This window comes from Ursus maritimus (assembly GCF_017311325.1).
Source record: "Ursus maritimus isolate PB19 chromosome X unlocalized genomic scaffold, ASM1731132v1 scaffold_X1, whole genome shotgun sequence".
Taxonomy (NCBI): domain Eukaryota; kingdom Metazoa; phylum Chordata; class Mammalia; order Carnivora; family Ursidae; genus Ursus; species Ursus maritimus.
In genome coordinates this window covers 4750448-4775383 of record NW_024423319.1, presented here as the reverse complement: position 1 = coordinate 4775383, position 24936 = coordinate 4750448, and the positions used below count along the sequence as shown (strand labels likewise).

Here is a 24936-nt window from a genome sequence, read left to right as displayed (position 1 = left end):
CTGTATGGTCATGCTTGGCATCTGCCCAGGAAGCTAGGCTGCTTGGTCAAGTATTCATGGCCTTAGTTCATTGCTATTCCATTTCTTCTTTCCACCATCATCCTAGGCAAGTGTGCAACTTCCAGGAAAATCTGAGCCTGTAAATTTACTAAGGCTGTAAATTTACCAATCCAAATCTGTCTTCAAAGAATGCCTTTCCCAAAACCTATGAGGAAGGGGCTCAAAAAAAAAAAAAGTAACAACAACAAAAACTTAATGGAAGATGGAAATGAATTCAGCTAGGGAGGAAATACAAGTTGGAATGATCTTCTAAATCAAAGTAACACTGTGGCTTTTGAAACCCATTCCAAGATCTCAGGAATGTCAGTTGGACTGAGAGGATGTTTGGGTCTATTCCAGTCCTGGATTCTTCTTAAAGGCAGTTTTAGAAAGTTACTATGCTTTCACACTCTGACTTCACCTGGTACAACATCTTCCTCTATTGTGTAATCAGAATAATTGGGCTATCCACTTGCTGCCTCTGGGGTGCCTAGAACTCTTAGGTGGTAAGGATCTGTGCAGTGTTTAAGGCCTCTATCTCATGATGTAACAGGACTTTAACTTCCGTGCAGTGCTCTTTTGTTGCAGAGAAAGTCTTATGTTAAAACGTTCATGGAATTGAATTCGGCTCTAGCACTCTCTTCAAAGCAATCCATCACTTCGCAATCTCATAGGAACCCTGATTTGCTCTGTCAGTTGTTTGTCTCAAAGCATCTTTCTGAAATGAATTTACTTTAAAGTTAAAGATGATTAGAGTGCTTCTTCTCCAGGAGACAATTACATTGCTATATTCTGCGGCAGAATGAAAAACAACATAGCATTAATTTTTCCAAACTTTGAATATTGTTAAAAGGAGAAACATCAGCTTAATCCAACATACTATAATAGCCAAAAGACAAGTGCTATTAAAATGCGAGATTTTCTAATAGGACCATTTTGAGGAGTTGTTTGGGAGGAGGAGAAAAGAGAGAAATATGAAGGGAGGAATGGAAGGAATTTATTAAGACTTCCTGACCTTCAAATACACTTTGTCAGTGAATGCTGTAGACAAAATAAACCAAGTCTGAGAGCTATTATTAAAATGTTTTTCTCTCTCCTTAGCCCAATAGTATGTTATCCTGCCTCTTAGACTATTCTGCTTTATATTTTTCTGGATGAATTGATATCTTTTGACAGGCTTTGTTAAGAATTCATAGTAAAGGTCAAGTATAAGCCATTTGCTGGTGTTCCCTGGCAGCCTTTATGTCTTGGTAAATAGAGATTGGAAGTGGTTTTATTTTCAGCATAGCTTTGTGGATATGCTTCCAATGGATTGTGCTTTTTTCTCTACTGAAGACCACAAACCTTGCATGATTTTCAAGACTGCAACTTGAGAACTGAAAATGGAGTCATCTCAGACTCCTTTCTTCCCTTAAACGCCCAGATCTAATTTGACACTAAATCCAGAAGATTCCACTTCATGAATATCTCTGAAATCTATTCATTGTTCCCCCCATGCATTGCCACTGTCTGAAGTAATATTACTGTCATCTCTCCACTGTATCACTCTGGTGTTCTAACTGTTCTCTCTACCTCTGGTGACTTCTCACCTCCACTGCATCCTTCATTCTGCCATAAGTGTAAGCTTTCTAAAGCACAGATCAGATGTTGGCAACATTCCTCCCATAATACACACAGACACACAAACATCCAGAAGGAACCCCAAGGTCCTAATAAGTGCTCTGATAAAAAGGTTTTGTGTATTCCTGTGGAGTGAGCCTTTGGGGATTAAGAAACATTTCACTGAAGAGGTGACATTTGATCAAAGTTTTGAAGGATGAATAAGAGCTCTCCGGGTGGAGAAAAGGGAAAATTATAGTTCAAGCAAAGGGAATGGTATGTACAGAGCACGGAAAAAGAGCCCAGAAACAAATCCTGTCCATATACTCTCCCTTGAACATCAACAAGGGTGCAAAGAATGTGCAATGAGGAAGAGATAGTCTCTTCAGTAAACGGTGTTGAGAAAACTGGTATCTACATGCAAAGGAATAAATTTAGACCCTTATCTTACACATACACAAAAATCAACTCAAAATGTATTAAACATTTAAATATACAATTTTAAACTAACATTCCTAGAAGAAAACATAGGTGAAAAGCTTTATGACATTGGTCTCGGCTGTGATTTCATGATATGACACCAGAATCATAGGCAACAAAAGCAAAAACAGACAGGTGGTACCACATCAAACTAAAAAGTTTTAGAAAGGAAACAATCAATGGAGTGAAAAGGCAGCCTACTAAATGGGAGAAAGCATAAAGGCTTAATCTCCAGAATATATGAAGACCTCCTACAACTCAATAGAAAAAAAACCCTAATGACCCAATTTTAAAAAAGGGCTAAAGACTTGAAGAGACATTTCTGCAAAGAAGATGCACAAATGGCCAACATGTATATGAAAAGATGCTTAATGTCACGAATCATAAGAGAAATGCAAATCAAAACTACAATTCAAATCACCTCACATGTGTGAGGATGGATATTAAAAAAACAAAAAGTGTTGGCAAGGATGTAGAGTAATTGGAACCCTTGTACACTGTTGGTGGGAATGCGAAATGGTACAGCTGTTATGGAAAACATATGGCGGTTGCTCAAAAAATTAGAAATAGGACTACTGTCTGATCCAGCAATCCCACTTCTGGGTATTTATCCCAAAGAATTGAAATTAGAATCTCAAAAAGATATTAGTACCAGCATTCATGGTAGCACTATCCACGATAGCCATAATGTGGAAATTATCTAAATGACAGATGAATGGATTAAAAATAGTAGGATGTACATACAATGGAATATTATTCAGCCATAAAAAGGAAATCCTGTAGTATATAAGAACATGGATGAACCTTGAAGACATTATGCTAAAGGAAATAAGCCAGTCACAGAAGGACAAGTCTTGTATGATTCCACTTATATGAAGTATCTAAAATAGTCTAACTCATAGAATCAGAGTGCAGAATGTTGGTTACCAGTGGCTGAGGGGCAGGAAGTTTGAATTACACAAGATGAATAAATTCTAGAGTTCTGCTGTACAACATCATGCCTGTAGTTAACAATCCAGTACTGTACACTTAAAATTGTGTTAACAGTATAGATTTTATGTTAAGTGTTATTACCCAGTAAAATAGCTTAAAAAAAAGCACAGAAGTGAAAAGGCACAGCATATTTGAGGAATTTGAAAAGTTCAGTATGAATGAAGCAAATGGTATTTGTGGGAAGAGGCAAGAGATGAAGCTGATGCAGTAATTTGGGCCAGATTTTCTGTATATTTATCTGCCTTCCTTTCTGGTTATAATCTTTTTGAGGAAAGAAACTGTGTCTTATTGAGTCCTGAAATGGTAGGGCCTAGCATACTACCAGGCACACAGAATTGTTTGAATGAATTAGATGAATAAGAAGAGAGACTATCTGTCAATATTATTTCATAGATTCAGTCATTCCAATACATATTGAAGACCTCAGACTCCAGGCTGGAGCAAAATTAAGATCCTACTTATTCTTTTATACAACAACAGTAAGACTTATTTCAAACACAGATTAGGGGTTTTTTTTTTGCAGACTTTTTCCTTTACAGTCATGTTATCTTCTCAGGGAGTAGATTCTAGCTTTCTCCTCAGTAGTAGGTTTGACTTCAGCCCAGGGACATCTCTGAAGGAGTTTATCACTTGTTGACACCCTGATACTCTTCAGGTGGAATTGTTATAGTGGAGGTATGGATCTATAAAAGATGTATGATCATATTACAGAAATCTGTTTTCTCCTGTGTGTTTAATTTTGCAGCTAATGCAGGGTTGTTTTTCATACATTCTTGAAAAACTAGTCCAAATGAGGATCAAATATTAGGAGTGCAGAAAGCATAACTCCAGAACATTAGTGATACAGTATAGCAAAATTAATGGGGTGGGGAGGGGGAAGAAGGGAGGATAAAATTTTTTGAACATGTGAATGAAGATTTACTATATTTATGTAGTTCTGTCTTTAGGGAATGCTAGATCATAAACTCATCATTGGTTAATTAGAAGGCAATTAAAATTGTAGCACAGTGATTGGATAAATAATTAATGAAGGCTGAATGAAACGAAAAAAGGAAATCTAGTGAAATTAGTGTGTACATTTTAGGGAAAACAAAGATACAAATGTTATTCATGCAGTGCATCAGTCCTGAAGGGTACCAATATCCCTCTACCAGTAATTGATGAAATTAACCATGTAAAGACCAAAAGAGTTCCAGTTCTCACTTGCCCCTCCAAAGCATCCTACACTGAGATGCAGATTTATCTGACTGCTACTTCAATTTTCACTCACTTACAACATGTGAAATTATTTTGCTGAACCTTGTTTACAATGTATTTACTGTCGTCTTAAGAATCTATTAGAACAAATTGGTGTACTCTGTGTGTAGTAACTGTTCTTACTGAAAGGGCTGGCTCAGCCAAGGCTCCTGACCAGATCCAGCTGACTAGCTAGTTTTCAAAACCAGCAGAGTGGTTTCTGCAGGGAGAGCTGTGCTTGCTTTTGATAATTACCTCAGCTTTATGAAATCAATCAGCCTGAAGGGAAGACCTCATTACAGATCTGACAAGATAGACTCCAGTTTCAATACCAGAACAACTCTCTGTCCTCAGGCTCTGAAATCTGCAATTATTTATTTTATTTAGGCAGAGACACCCATAATACAGTGCCTCTGGGCACATTCTCAGGCAAGTATTAAGCAGATAACCTAATGGTCAGTGTGTTAGAGAACCTGCCCTTTTGCTGTCACTCAAGTGGAAAATTGGTCAACAGGAATTGCAGCATGGCCTAGAGCCAGCTCAAAGCAGGCACTGATGAATCACCATCTTTCTAATCCCCCACGCTCAAAGATGTAGAGAGAAGGGTGGTTGCTGTAACTGTTCCCTGGGCTAAACTACAGGAAAATAAGACTTTCTCCTCTCAGTTCCTCTGAAGATTGCCAGACTTTATCATAAGGAAAATGATAAATCGCCCAACTACCATCTGTCACTTTGAACTGTTCTATCAAATCAACATTTTTTCAACTTTGCTTTCATCGAAGAATGTGATTTTGCTATGTTTCCCAAGCCTTAAACTGTATGGGGGAAAAGAATCCTGAAGCATTCTTCTTCTTGAAGTTGGAAATATATATTTTGCTTTCCTGCTCACAGAACTCAAGCACCTTAACAGATTTAGTTCAGACTTTTCTGAAATAATTCACCTTTAGCAGGCCTGAGACATGTCAGCGCCACAGGAAAAACACAGAGAACATTCTGAGCATAGGAAAATATGGATTTGGAGTGAAATTGTCCTTCTCCATTCCAGCTCTCGTGTCACTGTTAGCAGTGTTCTCATAATATAGCAGCCAGCCGAAACTGAGCACTGATTAAAGCTTTGACAGGAGGCATTTCAGTCGTAAGGGTAAAGTGTGGTTCTTTCATGTTGGAAAGTTCAAGGTGACAAATATGGTCTCCTCTCCTAAAAATAGTACAAGCAAAGAGCTATCACTGACTATTCCTGGCATTATTTATTAATGTTTTACCTTGGTGGCTGTGTATTATCTGAAAGAAAAAGAGGGTTATAAAATGAATGCAGAGCTAACATCTCCCAAGCTGTAAATAGGATGTAGCCTGGGGGCCTAAAGAGCCAGCTACTCAAACTTTCTTGATCCATTTTTTTTAAAGATTTTATTTATTTATTCGACAGAGATAGAGACAGCCAGCGAGAGAGGGAACACAAGCAGGGGGAGTGGGAGAGGAAGAAGCAGGCTCATAGCAGAAGAGCCTGATGTGGGGCTCGATCCCAGATCGCCGGGATCACGCCCTGAGCCGAAGGCAGACGCTTAACTGCTGTGCCACCCAGGCGCCCCAATGTTCCATTTTTTTAAAGATTTTATTTATTTATTTGACAGAGAAAAACAGTGAGAGAGGGAACACAAGCAGGGGGAGTGTGAGAGGGAGAAGCAGGCTTCCCACCAAGCAGGGAGTCCAAAGCGGGGCTTGATCCCAGGACCCTGGGATCATGACCTGACCCGAAGGCAGATGCTTAACAGCTGAGCCACCCAGGTGCCCTATCTTGTTCCATTTTTGAGACAAATTCATATAAACCCTCGATTAGACTAGAAGAAGGGAGCTATACACTTATTTAGTGTCTAATATGTGCTAAACCCTAAGTATACCTTCTCTCATTGAATTTAACTCACTTCCCTATAAGAGGGGGCATTATTTCCATTTTATGGTGCAAAAGCAGTCTCAGAGAGATCAAGTGGCTTGCTTTATACCTCTTGTAAATGATACACCTAGTAACTAGCTGATGTGGGTTTGAATCCAGGTCTATTCTAGAGCAACACTGTCCAGTAAAATTTTCTATGATGATAGAAATACTCTGCACTGTGCTTACTATTACAGTAGCCACTAGGTGCATATGGCTATTGAGTACTTGAAATGTGGCTTAGTGCTGCTCAAGAACTGAACTTTTCAGTTCATTTCATTTTATTTAAACTAAGATTTAAATAGCCATATGGCTACTGTGGTTAATGGCTACTGTGGTAGACAGTACATCTCTAGGAATTGTTTTTTCTTGACTGTAGTTTGTAAAGCAGGAATCTGTAACATGGTGTCCATAGAACTATTAAGAAAAGATCCATATATGGAGTTTCTTTTATAGTGTTTTCTCATATAAGGGTCTTAGTCAGTGGAAGGACAGTTTTGCCTTTGGAAATGGAGAATGAAGTTATGTAGAATCAAGGTTCGGGGTGGACTGTATGATCATCTACCACCACTCCCACTCCCTAAAGAGTTTTCAAGGATCCTAGGATAGAGGGGATACCAGGAATGCTGAAGGAACCCAAAAACCATACTTCCTTCTTCCCTCCATGACAGCCTCAGCAGCAGGTTGGTTGGCATCCAGGGTGGGAAACATGACTATTGTACCCAAGTCGTAGCTGAGTTTGGTTCAATATGCATTTCTGGAGTGCTTATAACATTATGCAAGGCATCATGCCAGGCATCGTGGAGGAGGAGATTTTACAAATGACTGGGATGCAAAGTGTGTGCTAAAGGAGTTTACAACCTAGTGGCAGTGGGTAAGTCAGGAGAGAAGGGAGGATAAGACAAATACTCAAAGAACTATAAACCAAGCATGCTCTAAAAGGCATATGAAAAATGCAGATGAAGATCTGAGGAGAACCAGAACAGTGTTTTAGAATTAAAAAAAAAAAAAGCCCAAGTTCCTTGCTATATTGTTTATCAGCTGTATGACCTTGGGAAATTTACTTAAACTCTACAAGTTTGCCTTTCTTTGTTGTAAAATGGGAATAATAACTAGAAAATAAAATTAAAAGATAATGTTTGTAAAGCAGAACACATTCTTAACAGCCAATGAATGGTTGATCCCCTGGTCGCCCTGCTCCATCACTGTGTATGTAATGGGTTGGGTGGAAGTGGATAAGGAAAGGCATCATGAAGAAAATAGCATCTGAGATAAACCCTTAGAGAAGGATAGTGTTTTGAAGGTTGGAAAGCAAGAAGTAGGTGGTGGAGCAGTGTGAGCTAAAGGCGGGAGATAGGAAAATACTGGAATGATTCATTAAACACCAGGTAGTCTCATTTTGCTAGAGTGTCAGTCTTTTCTCCTCAAAGCATGATTCCCCATAGCAGCAGGATCAGCATCATCTGGGACTTGATAGCAAAGCAGACCACAACCCAGACTTATTAAATCAGAATCTGCATTTTAACAAGCTCCCCTGAGAACATGTGTGCACATTAAAGTTCGAAAAGTGTTGGGGTAGAGTGTTGGGGTAGAGTACAAGCTGGGGCTTGATAAGAGTGCTCAGAATGGGTAGGGCCTTATTTTGAAGGACTTGAATGCCTGACCAAGTAGTTTGGGGAGTCCCTAAAAGTTGCTGAATGATCATGGTCAATAAAAATCTGTCTGTCATCTGTATCACAGCTTGAAAGGGTGACATAAATGTACATTTTTCCCTGAAAGTTTTTATGTTCACCACCATTCAAGCAAGTCCCTTAGTAGAAAAGGATTTTGGCCCTTTTCTTTCTCATCACTTCCCCTGTTCTCTTTGCTCCCCTATTAGTGTTTTACAATGACTCTTGTTTCAACTAAACCAGTTACATAGAATATTGAACTCATGAAATTGACAAGGTAGGTTTGATTTGTTTGACATCAGCTAAGACCTGGAACTGAGAAATGTTCATTGGTTTTGGCTGCTAACCCCTGTGGCTGGAGAGTAATATTGTGGCCCAAATCCATGAGACATTGCAAATATTCCCTTAGAAGTAGCAAGAGGAGCAGCTCTGTAGTGAGAGCTGAAAATAGGGAGTCAGAGATTTTCAGGCCTAACTGAGGAAGGAAGAGAGGCTCCCAGGGACGGATAAATCCTACAAAAGCACCTGCCAGCACATTAAGGTCCTGACCGTTATCCCAATAACCCCGTGTTTCTCCAAAACTTTTGAATTAAAAACTAATTGGGAGACCGTCTACTTCCCCTTATTACCATGGAGTTCCATATCTGATTTCAAACTGAAGTCACTTGGAAAACAGGACTCAGGTTACAGAAATTTGTTTTATACACAGATTAGCTATAGTGTTACTTTTGCCAAAAATGGATACTCTTGTTGTTGTTGTTGTTGTTGTTGTTTCTATCTAAATGTCTGTCTGGAGTTTGCTGCCTTGAATTGAATTTACCATATTTCTCAGGACCTAACCAAACAAGAAGTGGCAGGGACCCACAGGGTCATATTTCCCTACATAACCTGGAGCAATCATTAAAAGTGTTAGATTGCATCATGAAGGTTAGTCCTAATTTGACCTGATAGTGGAAAACTCTATAAAGTGAATTGTGACAGTAACTATAACAGCAGCTGGGCACAAAGAGATCATTGATCTTCTTTCACAAGAGTCATGAAAATTCTTGAGTGCTCTCAAAGCCCAGGAATCATTTGCATCTGTATGGCAGACATCATTGCATGTGAACTCACTGAGAACCACACTTCATTCTGAGATGTTTAATTTGCTGGTTCCATTGCATGAGAAATGTCATTCTCCAAGGACCCCACCCCCACCCTTCCCTAGTATGCATACTCTCTAAAGTGGCCTCATGTGTGTTATGAAGTCAGATAATCTGTATTTTGACTTGACATGAAATAATAGCTGGTCAGCTCTCTAAACCAGTCAGCGTGGTTTTAGATTAGATTACATTACCACGTGGACTTAATTGTGATCATAAGCTACAGCAGTAGCAAAAACCTATAACACTAATGTTTATTATCTGTTTTCCTTTGTTTTTATCAATTTGTGCTTCCCTTTAGACAAAGTGTGTATTTTGTGAGATTAGGCAATGAGGGGACAAGATGTGAGGAGAAATGAATGAGCAAAGTTCAAAGTTTTATTAAATTTATCCTCAGGAATAAAAGGGCAAGGACTATGAGAACTACATAAGACTTTAGTAAATTCCTCTTTTTTAAGATTTATTTATTTATATTAGAGAGAGAGAGAGAGAGACAACGAGGGGGTAAGAGCCAGAGGGAGAGGGAGAGAGAATCCCAAGCAGACACTGCTGAGCACAGAGCCCGACGCAGGCTCCATCTCACGACCCTGAGTTCATGACCTGAGCCGAATCAAAAATTGGATGCTCAAATGACTGAGCCACCCAGACACCCCAGACTTTGGAAAATTTCTAACATTGCTCTGTTAACTATTCGTGATTCCCTCATTTGTTTTTCTTGCTGTAATTATCAGTAGAACCCTTAAAAAGTTAGACATGCTGTGCTCTCATTTTAGGGACAATAAGCAAGTTAATAATCATCCTTCTCAGGCATTTTAGGAGAGATGAAAGGAACCCTCCAAATTGAGGAGACGTAGTTTTGAAAAAGGTAAGCAAAACAAGTTGAATCTCTGGAAGCACAACAAGGAATGGTCCCCGGGCGAAGAAGTCCCCCCCCACACACACACACACCCGCTGGGAATTAGGCCTATCAGGAATTCTATAGATAAGATTCCTGTATGGCATAAGAGAATGAACTAAATAACCTCAAAAGTTTCCTCCTCATCTAATATTTTCCTAATGTCTTCCTAATCTAATGGTTTCGTCATGCCTAATAGAAAAATAGGAGAAATAGCTGCCATAAGAGATTTAAAGATAAATTCTGTAGTTTCAGTGAGAATTACAATATGGTCATTGCTAATATTTTACATTTAAGTCATAATTTCTGCAGTAAGAATTCTTGAAATTAAAGTAATTTTCTTTTTAGAATTTAAATCATTTTAATGGGGCTATTTTATTTACAGTAGCACTCAGCTTGGATCACATATACATGACACAGAAAAGCCTCTAAGTACCTATTGATTTACTGATTTATTGGTTTATTTAGTGTTGTCTTAGGGGAGAAATAAAATAATACAATAAAAGTGGCTAGAAAGCCCTGGTGTCAAGGGATTTTGCTATCTCTATAGCCCTTGTTCTTAACTACAAATTTTTGGAGACCGTATTGTGTCCCAGATAATACAAAATGTGGATTCATATTCAATGAATCAACTTACTGAGTGACATGTCTTTCTCACCTTGATATGAGAGTCTTTTCTAAAGGCCTGAGATGATGGGGCACCTGGGTGGCTCAGTCATTAAGCGTCTGCCTTCAGCTCAGGGCGTGATCCTGGCGTTCCAGGATCGAGCCCCACATCAGGCCCCTCCACTGGGAGCCTGCTTCTTCGTCTCCCACTCCCCCTGCTTGTGTTCCCTCTCTTGCTGGCTGTCTCTCTGTCAAATAAATAAATAAAATCTTAAAATAAATAAAGGCCTGAGATGGTGTGCTAAATTATCAGGATTTTCACATATCTGGATCATATATGAGGTGGGTACGAAGAAAATACTTAAAATCTCAGTTTTATTTAGTGTCAAACAAAAATCTGTATGCTAGTATGAGGAACAAAATACCTAAATCCTTGAAGTTATCATCTGGGACTAAATAAAAGGCAAAACAATTATAGTCAAATATCTATGACTGAATACTTTTAATTTAGCAGATTCTTTTCCCAAACTCCAACTTTACAAACAGCAATGAAAAGATTCAATGAGAAAAATAAGGTCTATCCTTGGATCAGAGCAAATTCAGACCATTCTCCTCACATTGAACATCAACAATTCTAGAAGTTGAAATGGAATAGAAATAGAAATTCAAAATTACAGTAGTGGCAGTTAATATTTATTGAGTATCTGCTATATGCCAGATGTAATGCAGAATGTTCTACATACATGATTTCATTTAAATCCTAACAGTCCCATGAGTTAGACACTGTTATTAGCTTCCTTTTATACATTATGGCTCTGAAGTTCTGTAAGATCTTCAGTCATCTACTTAATAAGGCAGGAAAATGGACTAATATATTATTCTGTAAAATTATCAAATGCAAAACAAAATAAGAAAAAATTTTCTGATTAACCATCATTAATCAGAACCTCCTAATCCCTGAGCATTCCTTTTGATCAAGCTTTCACCATCCTGCAGTATAGCACTCAAATGATGGAGATGCATTTGAAATCTAATTATTTTAAGTAATGTTGATATAATCAGCATCAGAACTTTTAAGTTGTGGCATTAATTCTTGATTATCATCTGTCACGTCTTTACTTTAACTACATAGGTTAATAGAATGAGTCATTTACCCCTCCCTATTGAATATTAATTCATTCAACACTCACTATGTGCCAGGCATGGTGACAGGCACCAGAGATACAATTGGGGGGTGGGGAGAGAGGGTAGAGTGTTGGTGAGCAGATCCTCCAAAGAAGAGGTTACCAACTTACAGGGAAAAGGTTTTTTTTTAATTCACTTAGAAAGTAAGATAATAATAACTTTAAATATATGTATTTTATCTTTTTTATCTTTGCAACAACCCGGTACAAATGTTATCAGTCCTCTTTTACACATTATGAAACTAAGACTAAGGGAGATTACACGAATTGCCAGCTAGTAAAAGACACAGCCAGGATTTTAACCCCAATCTGTCAGGCTCCAAAACACATACTGTTTCTGTGATACCATTCCATCTTATGTGGAACTTGTTTTGTTCAGTATAATACTGCAGAAAGAAATACCAAGAAAAGTTTTGTAATAGTACACCTCTCACATTTGACTCTGGGACCACTCAGGTGCAAGAAACATCTTCATTTGTAAATTGTATTAAAATCTTGTGCTTGTAAATAGCCTTGGTCATTATTGGAATGTTTTTTAATACATAGCAATTGATGTTTCTTTCTTTAGTTCTAATCATGGTAGGGATTTAACAGAACATAGATATGATGCAGTGAACAGTTGACTTAAGATACAGAGTGAGTTTTCTTTCTTTCACTTAGTTACTCAGATGGTGTAAGGAAGAATGTTTGACAAGTCCCAGAAGACATTTAAGTGTTCCAAGTGGAGTCTGATTGCTGAAGAAATGGTGTTTGTTATGTGGGCTGAAAACATTAGCATAGGGATACTTTTAACTAAAAACAATAATGTAAAGACATTTTGTTAGAACTTTAGCATTCATTTTACTGAAACTTGATTGACTTTTAGCTGACTGGACTCCAAGCTTTTATTGACCTTTTACAACATTGTCTCAAGAATTAGGGGCACCTGGGTAGCTCAGTAGATTAAACATCTGCCTTCAGCTCAGGTCATGATCTCAGGGTCCTGGGATCGAGCCACACATCCCCACATCGGGCTCTCTGCTCAGTGGGGAGTCTGCTTCTCCCTCTCACTCTCCCTCTGTGCTCGTGCTCACTCTCAAATAAATAAATAAAATCTTTAAAAAAATATATTTAAAAAAACAAAAAAATAAAAAAAGAATTATATAGCTGCAGGCCATAGAAAAATTGAGGGTTAAAGAATGAGCCATGGCAAGTCAACCCGATTCCCCTTTTGATAGGATTAGAGAACCAGTGGCTAAAAGGCTTAAGAGAGATCACCTAACTTTGGTCTTTAACAAAGCTTTTGATTCCACATTTCATGAAGTTTTAATTGAAACCCTTGAAATTCCAGGTGCTGCTGCCAGAGGAGTAAGAAACTCTCTGCATGTCCCTGGCTAAACCATGTTAGACTTGGAGATAGAAAGTGCCTTTTGCCATTTTAGATGGTGCAGCAGCAAGTAGTAAAGTAACCATTCTCTGGCATCATTTGAAAAGGATAGGAGTAACACTACCCAAATCCGGGTCATAACTCCCCATCACTCCAACTTATCCCCTTTCAAGTTCCATATCTTTGTTTCCTTTTCTCATTTGCTATAGAGTTGTGGTTTTCTTTTTTGGAAACCACTATGTTATCATTGGCAGTGACTTGGACACCAGGGTAGTCTAATGATTATAGCTACATCAACTTAACAACCCTTGCAGTGAAAGAAAGAATAGAAAAATGTCAAGAGATAACCTGAGAGAGGCGCCTGGGTGGCTCATTTAGTTAAGCATCTGCCTTTGGCTCAGGTCATGATCACGGGGTCCTGGGCTCAAGCCCCGAGTCACATCCAGCTCCCTGCCCAGCAGGGAGCCTGCTTCTCCCTCTCCCTCTCTCCCCACAACTTGTACTTTCTCTCACATACTCCCTCTCTCAAATAAATAAATAAAATCTTTAAAAAAGAGAGATAACCTGAGGAATACATGACCAAGCTTTTTCAAAGGAAGAGTGGGTTCAACCATAGCCACATTGAATGAAGGTCCTATCTCTTTAAGGAAGGAGGTAGAAGATAATTGATAGCTTGTGGCCAAAAATGTTAATTTCCCAGAAAAGTCAGGAGTCAGGGATCTTCTCAAAGACGAGCCGCAGTCTTATAAGACCCTATATTTTAATTCTGTACTCTTCAACAAAATCTGGAAAAATTACAGAGGGCAACTGGCTTTAAGGAACTCACCTGTCATTCCTAGGTTCTTAAGATTTAGAGAGTTTTCCTCTAGTGGCTCATATCTAGAGACATCCCAGTCCTTAATGGAGTCCGGATTTTGGCTTTCTTTTTCTTCTTTAGGATTGAACCAGCTGCCCTTTGACCCTGCCAACAACAACGAACCCCTGCAGTTTGGTAGTGCCAGTGGCCCTCTGGTCACAGAAGGCCTCATTGAGAATGGAGGGGAGTCAAGCAAGAAAAGAAAAAGAACAAATGCTCCTTCAGGTAAGCTAGGCAATAAAGCACCGTCTTGAGCCAGTGCTGTTGAGTCACCATTTTCTCAGAGCCTAGTATGTGACTGGCACTGTGTGGGAGTTTGTAGGAACTACAGAAATGAGAGAGTCCCCTGCCCTCAAGGAACGCATAGTGGGATAGAGGGGGAAGAGGGAAAGCACAGATGTGAATAACTCTAATAATGAGACAGAGTATCACTGGTGCTGTGGTAAGTGTGGAAAAGGGGGAAAAAACCAACGGGAACACAAACGGGGAAGAGTATAATTCAGCCTTGGACATCATGGAACACTTCACAGCAGACGTGACATTTGTAGAGGCTCCTGGGTGTCTCAGGCCATGATTTCAGCTCAGGTCATGATCTCGGAGTCATGAGATTGAGCCCTGAGTCTGGCTTTGAGATCAAGTCTGGCCTCAGGCTCTCTGTTGGGTGTTGAGCCTGCTTGAGATTCTCTCTCTCCTTCTCCATCTCCCCATCCTTTCTCTGTCTCCCTCTCTCCTTCCCCCCTACCTCTCTAAAAAAAAGTGACATTTGTAGCTGACCCTTAAATGGGTAGGCTTGAGACAAAAGAAGATGAGTAAAGAGCATTGATTTAAGTAGAAGTGTTGCATGAATGAATGGTTTCACTGTATGTTTTTCTTTGTATGTACATGTGGTGTGCTACCCTCACTTTTACTTGTAATGCAGCTATATAGCTACATGTATCTGCAAACCCCCCCACCCCACCCTTGTTTCCTGCAGTATGCAGTCTGCCACATGCATTTTATGCCTTCATAGCTCTCTTTGAACACGTGACGAGCAGATTTTCCTAAATCGTTTATAATAGCCAACTGAGTTTTTATCCTCCCCTGCAATCCCCCTTTACTTCATGTTCCATGAGCCTATTCTCAGGTTAAATTTCTCCAAAATTAGTGGGGAAGAATTAGGAGAACCAAATCTTAACTGATCATTTGGTATTTTAAAATGTATCTCTTTGTTGCTTGGCTATTCATTTGAAAACAGTATCCATAGTATGTGGAGACTGATCTGAGATTTGGGGATGGGCCTAGTAGACACGTTTGTGGTGTTTTTGTTTTGTTCTGGTTTTTTTACTATTACTTTTATATTTGCCTTATAACATGGAGTGTGTTTACAAACATATAACATCATATGTGATTCTTTGATTATAGGTCTTTTCTGCCTCTAAATCAGGGTATTTGTCAAATACAAGTTTGGGAAACAAAAACACAGTAAAACACAGCTATCTGGAGCCCTTAAGAAAAGAATTATTTTTTAGACAGCTGTATTTTCTGGAATATTGGAAAGGCATAGTTTATAGGCTAAGGAACTAGTGTGAGTTCTAATCCCAGCTCTATTTCTGTCTGTGGCCTGGGGTGGTTCCTTAACCTCTCTGAGCTTCACTCTCTTCAGCTGTAAAGTAGAAATGATACTAAAACCCACCTCTTCAAATTTAAATGCAATTATATAGGTTAAGTGTTTGGCATGATATCTGTACACAGTAACTATTTAATAAATGTTGCTATTGTTTTATTATAATTATTATATAATATGAACTTTATCTTTTAAGCATCAACACATTTAACATTTTTAGGTTAACCATTATGGATACAAATTGTGTGTGTGAACATATCTGCCTTTTTAAGGCATGTATTCAACTCTGCTTGACCATTTAGAGGCATAATTCCAGATATTAGGTATTGTACTGCACCATAATACTGTATTATAGTTTTCAGGGTTTGCTAAGGAATATAGGCCTTTTATCTCTACTTTAAATTGTCCTAGACTCTGGTAGCTTTTTAGTTATTACAGCCATATTTTATATATATCCTGTTTCCTTTCTACAGTCTGCAGCCACTTCTGGTTTCTCTCAGTGTCCCTTCATGCAACAGCCCTTTTACTCTTTCTAATCAGTTACAAACTTTAAAAAACAAAACCAAAAAAACCCAGCCAGCTCCAAGTTGGTATGTCAGATTAGTAAGTTAAGTAAGAGTTAAATCAGCTGTAAGAGAACCTGCTATGGAGAGAGTTATAAGATTTAGGGCATCAACTTCAAGACATCTATTTTGGCTGCTCTGAGGCCTTTTTTGATCACTTACTAGTTTTTCCACTGTGTTCATGATAAGTGATGTGCTAATTTAGAGTAATACCTCCTGAACTGTAGTTAACTCATGAGGGTGGGGAAAGGGGGTATGGATTCATCTGAATTGTGAACTAACTTTAAAGAATTGCATTTTTCTTTCTAATAAGAATACTCAGTGAGAGCAAAGTAACTGTTGCAGATAATAGGATTTTAGCAGCAGATTATGCTAATCTATAATTAGCAGAATCAATTTGCATTCAAATAATGAATATGCTGAAGTTCTTAAAAAAGACTATTTTCTTTAAATAGGTGAAATAGCCCTGGCAGGCTAAATTAGCTCCCTTGCGATCTTTTTTCACACTATTTGCCTAGTGAACCCTTTCTTTGTAACTGCACCCAGGTTAAATTACCACAAATTCCAAAAAAGTGAAGTCCAAATTAATAAGGTTTTACTACATAGGGAGTCTCTTATAATTGTTCAGCTGGCAATCTTATGGTATTATAAATGGGCAGATTGCTTTATAATCATTTTTTCTTCCTATGCAGTGCTAGACAAAAGGAAAAGAGAAGATATTTTGTGAGTAGGAACTTCCTTCTTCCTTTGTCACTGTCCCCTGCATCTTGGCAAGGAGGAAGGCTAGGGTTGGAAGTCCTTAACAGAGCTACCAGCCATTTCAGTTCTAAGGTGAGCTATACATCCAGCCATTATATCACTGAACCCTGTGACCCCTTCAAATCAAAGCCTTCTTTCTCCCTCTCCTGTCACTGCAAATGAGGAGGGGTCTTTGACTACAGTTCTAGTTCTTCACCACGCCTTCTGTTTTTCTTCCTTTCCCATCCATCCCTCTTAGCTCATCCTTTTCTACAATCTACCTCTCTCCTTTTATACTAAAATTGATTTCTTAAAGTTCACCAGTGACCTTTTCATGTCTTTTGGCTGGCTCAACCACCTTGACATGTTTGGTTCATTTGATGCTGTAAACAACCTCCCCTACCTTGAATTCTATTTCAGCTGTCCTTGGCAATATAGTTTGCAGATTCCTCTTCCTTTGCTGTCTCCTTCAAGCACTCTTTTTCCTTTTTCTCCCTACCTCCACTTTCAGTGAGTATACTATTATCCACATATGTAGGTGAAGAAATAAAGGTTTGATAAACTAACCTAAGGGTGAACATCTAGCAAGTGGTTTAGCCAGGCCTGCAACTCCACAACCTATCTCTAACTACTATGCCACATTTACAATGTCTGTAGATATTAGGAATCTGGACCCATTACTAAAATGTATGTTAAACATTGGTGGCACACTAGGGAAATCTGTATTTTTGTGAGAATGAGGTGAGCAAAGCTTTGATTTGATCATTTCTAGGATCCCTTCAAACTCTGAGATCCCATGGTCTCTTCTTTTCAGCTTTTTTCCCCCTGCTACTCCCCAAAACAAGTCTTCTAGTTCAGCCAAGGTGATCCACTACCAAACAAGCATTGCGCCTACCTACTTAGTACCTTGCTCATGCCACTTTTTTGTCTAGCATGATCTCTGTCTTCTTTAATCTGTCAATATCCTGTCCAACTGAAAGCACCTTGTATAAGTCCGGCCTTCTCCAGGAAGCCTTCCGGACCATCCATCAGAATTGTTCATTTGTACCCCTGAAACCCCTTGGTCATTATATTCATATGACTCATTTGACACTGACTGTAGATTACCTTGCAGTTATTTGTTCATAGGAATATGTCTTAGCCTTTTAACTCAGTCATTAGCCCCTTATTAGAGTGGTGCCTGACTCATATCACTTTTAGCAGAGATACAATGTCTTGCACAGAATAGATGCTCAAGAAATATTTGTTGAGGGGTGCCTGGGTGGCTCAGTCAGTTAAGCTCTGTCTTTGGCTTAGGTCATGATCCCAGGGTCCCAGAATCAAGCCCCGAGTTGGGCTCCCCGCTCAGGGGGAAGTCTGCTTCTCCCTCTCCTTCCCCCCACTCCTTCTCTCTCTCTCTCTCTCTCTCTCTCACTCAGTCTCTCAAATAAATAAATAAAATCTTTTAAAAAAGAAATGTTTGTTGACTGATCATGTATCTGGCTGAATATTTGCTTTCCATTGGCCTTAATGTTCTCTATTATTATCTTGTCATTACCAGAGTGGATGTATGTATAAAACTGGGTACTTGGTATCTAATGTTGATCAGTTGATTTCCTCACTTAACCCTAAAGGTCAAACTCCAGACATTTGTAAGATTATATCCTTAGATAAACTACACATCAAACCTGGGCACTTGTGAAAGAAATACCTGGCCCTAATGGAATCTTTGCCCCTTTACCAGATGAAATTTCATGAGTGCCCAAGGGAATCTTATAGGTAGAGTTTGGTTGTCCTGTCCCAATTCCTCTGTGAGGTAGATCAGTAATCTGGATTATGTAATACTGTAGTATTTGACCACAAACTCCTTCTTTATAGATCTGGCTGTTTTGCATCCTTTATCTTTTCATCAATTTTTTGAGGGGGTGGGGGGCAAAGGGAGAGGGAAAGAGAGTCTTAAACAGGCTCTGCACCCAGTGCAGAGCAGGACGTGGGGCTCCATCTCACAACCCTGAGATCGTGACCTGAGCCGAAGTCAAGAGACAGACGCTTAACCAATTGAGCCACCCAGGCACCCCTGCAGCTTTTAAAAAATATTAAGGTGAGCTCAGCATTCTTTAGTGTGTTTGCTCTCAAATTTTGCCTTTTCCCTATAGAAGTGTTTCCTCAATGATGATACAGTAGCACAAATTGTCTAAGATTGCAGTGAGTCCACTTATTCAGATGTTACTCTATGGCTAAAGAGTAGACCACTATTAAACCCTCATCAAATAATAATGCCAAATTTCTGTCCAGAAGATGCCAGCTGCCTTCTGGTTTGAGATCCACCTGAACTTGTAGAAGCAGAGATACCAATCTTCTCAAATACTTCCACTAAAGTGAAGAATCCATGAGTCAATATGGCCATTGGGATGATGACTAAAATCGAATGCATTGTTTTAAGCAACATCATGATATGTTAGTATTCAAAGAAAGTGTCAGCTCTCTGGAAGAGTGGGCAACTAACCTGGGAATAATTATGATACCAGAGTGGTGATCCAGATGTGGACATAGTCCTGTTTCCATTGTCGTCTCTGATAGGCCTGTTTTGAAAGATAGGTTTTCACTTAAATACATGATGCCCAGTACTAAGCGGTATTCCCGAAGTTCATGTGAATAATGAATAGTTCAGTATAAAAAAAGAGATCTTCAGCCATTTTCCATTTGTAATAATGACTGAATCCCAAGAGTTTAGGATCTCCAGGAAGACCCTTCTATTCAATAATAATTTGCATTGCTATGCCGATTCTTTCTTTCCTTGATATATTTAAGTTTTATTTTTTTGTTATTTTTTTTTTAGAAAGAGAGAAGGGTAGAGAGAGAGAGAAAGAGAGAGGGATAGGGAGAATCCCAAGTTCGTTCCATCCCCCAACGCAGAGCTTGACTTGGGGCTGGATCTGACTATCCAGAGATCATGACCTAAGATGAAATCAAGAGTCGGATGCTTAACCAACTGAGCCACCCGGGTGCCTATTTTCGTATTCATTTCATTTTAGAGATGAAGTGCTAATAACCAGAGAGGAGAAATGACTTTGACTAAGGTGGACTAGCATCTTCAGGAACATTATGATACAATAGGGATCTCCAGATAATATCTAAACTCGATCAAGGAGCTCCAGATAGTATCTAAACTTGATCAGAGACCCCTAACTCAGTTTCCAAGGTTTCCTTTAGAATTTCTGGAAGTCAAAATGAGACTTGACAATATCAAAGACAGTGAAGAGTTCTAGCACTGCCAAGGCAAGATTAATAAGAGGAAGTGGACCTACGCAGCAGCAAGGAGAGGTTGGTCAAACATAAGGAAGAAGTATATTGGAATGAATAATTAGGGGAAGTTGCTTAAGCCCATTTGAAAGAGAAATATAAAAATGAGATGAGCACTCATCTCTTTGGGAGTACTTTTGTTTCGTTTCTTACCTAGAAGAGGGGCAATGAACCAGGAAACTTTTCTATGACACTTACAGCCTTTTGATTTACCTCGGACTCACAGGGCTGAGACTTTTATTCCACATGTACTTTGAAGTCCATAAATGAAAGCATTGATTGTTTTTAAAGAGAGAAAATGCCACCGTTTTATATTTTGGTGTTTGGTATTTCTAGCATGTCAGCTGAATTATTATATTGCCAAAGTCAAGAAGAGCCTGTTGTTCCTTCAAATGGAATTAAAATAAGAAAAAGACTAGACTAATAGCCCTACTCAGTTTCTTTAGTCCTTTGGACATTTTTATCTGATTACAGGTTCAAGAAATAAAACCGTATCTTGCACTGGGTGTTATACGCAACTAATGAATCATCGAACTTTACATCAAAAACCAGGGATGTACTGTATGGTGACTAACATAGTATAATAAAAAACATTTAAAAAAACGTATCTTGATAACTAGAGGATCAAAAAAGTACACTGACTTCTGTCTTTCTCAGGTTGATAGAAACTCAGTGTGAAATTTTTATCTTCATGGACTATCAGGGGGAGGGGAAGATTGAAGGTGTCACAAAAGAGGCAGGATAGGGATGCCTGGGTGGCTCAGTGGGTTAAGCAGCTGCCCTCAGCTCAGGTCATGATCCCAGGATCCTGGGATCGAGTTCCGCATCAGGCTCCTTGCTTGGCGGGGAGCTTGCTTCTCCCTCTACCCCTTCCCCTGCTCTTGTACTCTCTCTCTCTCAAATAAATAAATAAAATCTTTTTTTAAAAAAAGCAGTATAGAAAAATGCAAATATATCTCTCTTAAGTTGACCCAACCATGGGAATAGCTTTGGAACAATTTTGTGACTTTTATTGTATCTAAGCTTTTAGTACTTCTCTCAGTAGACATGAAGTGTGAGTCAACCTCATGTGTTGGTAATATAAAGGCTAGTGGTAGATGTTGAATCATAGTATTTTAGAGTTGGAGGCAACCTTGTCTAATTCCATCATTTTTACAAATGAAGAAACTGAGACCCAGAGAAGGGGCTTTTCTAAAGTCACATGGTTAATTAGTGGCAGAACCAGAACCAATTACTGCCAGACCCATATAATCATTTCAAGTTGGTTAGGACTGTGGCATGCAGTTGATTAATTTGTACTGCAGAAAGTATGTCTATAACCTAGAGGAGCTAGCTTCCCCCATGCTAATAGTATTACATGATTTGTAGCAAGCTAACCCAGTGGTATATGACATCCCATATCTGTTCTGCCTGCTACACAGGGGAGGGCCCTTTGATCTCAAGCTACGAAAGGAGTTTGAGATTGGGGAACACCTATGAGGAAATTGCTTCTGTAGAGCTGAACTTCAGCAGCTCAGAAAATCATAGAATAAACTCTTTGTGACTCCTGCTTACTTGGCAAGGGACGGTTTGTGTACCCTATCCCAGCGCACCCTTATGGCCACTCCATCCAAATGGGAAAAAAATGTATAATGTTTATCTATGATATTATTATTATTATTATTATTATTATTATTATGTTCAGTTAGCCAACATATGGTACATCATTAGTTTCTGATGTAGTGTTCAACATTCATTATTTGCATATAATACCCAGTAACACCTGTTACAGAAGGGAGGGGGGTGGGGAAGTAGGGTAACTGGGTGATGGGTGTTTATGATTTATACATTGTTGCATAACTTTGTCTGGAGGATCTCTTTCAATTTCTTGATTTCTAGCTAAAGACTTGTCTGGAAAAAATCGGTTTTAGGTCAGTCAAACTCAATTCCAGAGTAAGAGGGTTCTTAGATTTGAGGAGATTGTTTTCCTCTCCTGTTAGCTTAGTAACATTATCAGAGCTACTATCCTTCTGACCTTGGGGTCTGTATGGGCCTCCTTGGCTTTAATAGGAGAAAAGAGCATACTCAGACATGTACTGAAAAGAATACTGAAGATTGTAATTTGAATACTGGACATGTCAATTAGTAGTAGTATTTTGACCCTGGATAAATCACAGAAGCCTTTTTGTAAGCCTCATTTTCCACATCTGTTAAATGAGGAAAGTATTTTAAAAATGGTCAGATTTTTACTTCTTTTACTTTTATAGTTACTGATTCTGCTTGTTAGGGTTTGAGAGGGTGAGTGCTTTTCTCCTTCCAGTTCCAAATCAAACTGAAAACAAACACAAAAAGCCATGTGAGGAACACAGTGTGGTTTCAGCTTTATTATAAGCAAAACTGGATGGAAGAACATGGCTTAAACCTAAGGCCTAATGAGGCTCCCTACCATCTCCAGCTCCAAATCTATAGTTTGATATCCACCTATGGGGAAGATTGAATCTGCAAAGTAAGACTACTTACCCAGCCACTATCATTGAGAGTGATGGCCTGCGTCACAATTCAGTGGAAGCTACAAATTAAGAGCAAGGTGGGCCTGTGGGCATGCCACTAGAAAACAGTGCCTGTACCCTAACTAAACTCTGCTCACTTTATAAGAGACAAAGGTCATCTTAACTCGAGGGCATTTTGTCCTGAGAGCCAGACTGCAAAAGTTAAGCCCTGAATGGGCACTTACTTTTATTCTAATCTTAGTAATCAAGTAAATCAATTCTCCTGTGCCCAGGAGCAAGTAGGTATGGTGTGAAAGCCTAGGGAGGTCTCTATGGCATTACTATCTGTCCTCTCTCACAAATAGAATGGTTGTTCCCTCCTCCCCCACGGAATGGTAACAAGTATGACAAGAACCCCCACAATCCCAACTTTGCTGTTCATTTGAAGATTAACATAAATTTTGATTTTTCTAATCCCTATCCTATGATTTTTTTTAAGCCAGGGGAAACTAGCAACGAGAGTCCACTGTGATACAAAGAAATAGGGTTGTTTTCCTTCATGTGTTAAGTATTCTCCATGTGTAAAATCAAGACAAATTCCAGATGGAACTCAACCTCCTATCATTTGATTTAGCCTCAAAGTAGTACCTCACAGTGAAAGGATTTCATTTTCACAAATTTCAAACACAGAATATCTGTGCTACCATTTTAGCATGGTCATTCACATGGGGTTGCAAACCCTATGAGTCTTCCTTTCTCTTCCATGACCCCAAGGTAAAATAATTAAAATACTTTATTACTACTACTAGCTAATATTATAGAACACTTACTTTGTGCCAGACACTGTTCTAAGTATTTCAAATGTGTCAACTTATTTAATTTTTCACAGCAACTCTATGATTATCCTTGTTTTACTGATAGGGAAACTTAAACACAGAGAAGTTAAGCAATTTGTCCAAATAGTAAATGGAGGAGATGAGATCCAAACCCAGGCAGAATAGCTCCAAAATCAGTGTCCAGAATCAACTGAACCCAAATGGAAATTGAGGGAGGGGGTGGGCATCCGTGTTATTCATTTAAATCAGAATTGATTTATCCAATGACTGGGGTGCCTGGGTAGCTCAGTCAGTTAAGACTCTGACTCTTGATTTCAGCTCAGGTCATGATCGTGGGGTTGTGAGATCCAGCCCTGCTGGAGAGATTCTCTCTCTCCCTCTCCCTGTGCCCCTCCCTCCTCCTGCACTTGCACACTCTCTTTCTCTCTCTCAAAAAAAGAAAAAGAAAAAAGAATTGATTTATCTGATGACTAAGAATAAAAATAAGTGCTCATTCAGGGCTTCACTTCTGCAGTCTATCAGGTCAAAATGCCTGTGAGTTAAAATGACCTTCTGTCTCTTATAAAGTAAGCAGAGCTTTGTCAGGGCACAAAGCACACCCCAAATGATCCCACTTACACAGCCAGGCTTAAGAACCAATGTAGCTACCCATACTGCATCAGAGTAACTAGGTATTCCTGGACCACCATGGTTCAGAATGTTGGAACGTTTGTAGTATTCCATGACAGAGTATGTCTAGAGTCTTCTGTCAAGAACTGAAGTGACAATAAAGCAGTAGACCAAAAGGTGGAAAATAACGTGGCTGTGTAAATGTTGGCTAAGTGGCTGTGTAAATGTTGGCTAGGTATTGCGACAGAGAAAGAAGAGACCGCCTAATTTGCAATTTTCTCTTTTTCTGCTCTGTTTCCTGATATGTATTTATTATCTATTGAAATAAAAGTCCATGAAATTCCCTCTCATAATGGGGTAGGAGACAGTCTTGATTTTTTCCAATCTTCAATTTCCTTGATAAAGTGAGCTATTCAATTTAAGCCATATAGGTTGTAGCATTTCACATTGAGCAATTGCTTGTGTTATAGAATGAATTTTAAAATATTTTGCTTATTCTGCTTTGAGCTTTAAGCAAAAGCAACTTTCATATGCAAGCTGTTTTATGGAATGTGGTGAGTGAGGGTTGATCAGAGTGGCACAGAAAGCCAATAGAGATACGTCTGACTGCTGAGATGGAGTGCACTCTTCTGGGAGGGGGGCAGGTTTCTGCAGGTGGCATTCCCTAGCTCCACACTTCCTTCTGCATATCGGATTCAATGGCAACAGTACAGGAGTAGCAACTCTTATTAAATATCAATTATATGCCAACGTCTGTAACCAAGTACTTTACATATACAACCTCAAGAAAACTTCAGAACAAATCTATAAAATAAATACCACTTTCTCCTTTGTTTATCAA

General features: G+C 39.0%; 1 protein-coding gene across 4 annotated transcripts in view; it reads left to right on the top strand.

The window, feature by feature from the left end:
* ENOX2 (ecto-NOX disulfide-thiol exchanger 2) overlaps positions 1-24936 on the top strand; it is a 264867-nt gene that overhangs the window by 95462 nt on the left and 144469 nt on the right. For 2 of the 4 annotated variants that reach the window (XM_040627347.1, XM_008701640.2), the window contains one exon: positions 14078-14221. The exons of the other annotated variants lie outside the window; for them this stretch is intronic. The gene's annotated coding sequence lies outside the window, so the exon portion shown is untranslated. The remainder of the gene's footprint in view (positions 1-14077; positions 14222-24936) is intronic. 4 annotated transcript variants of the gene reach the window in all.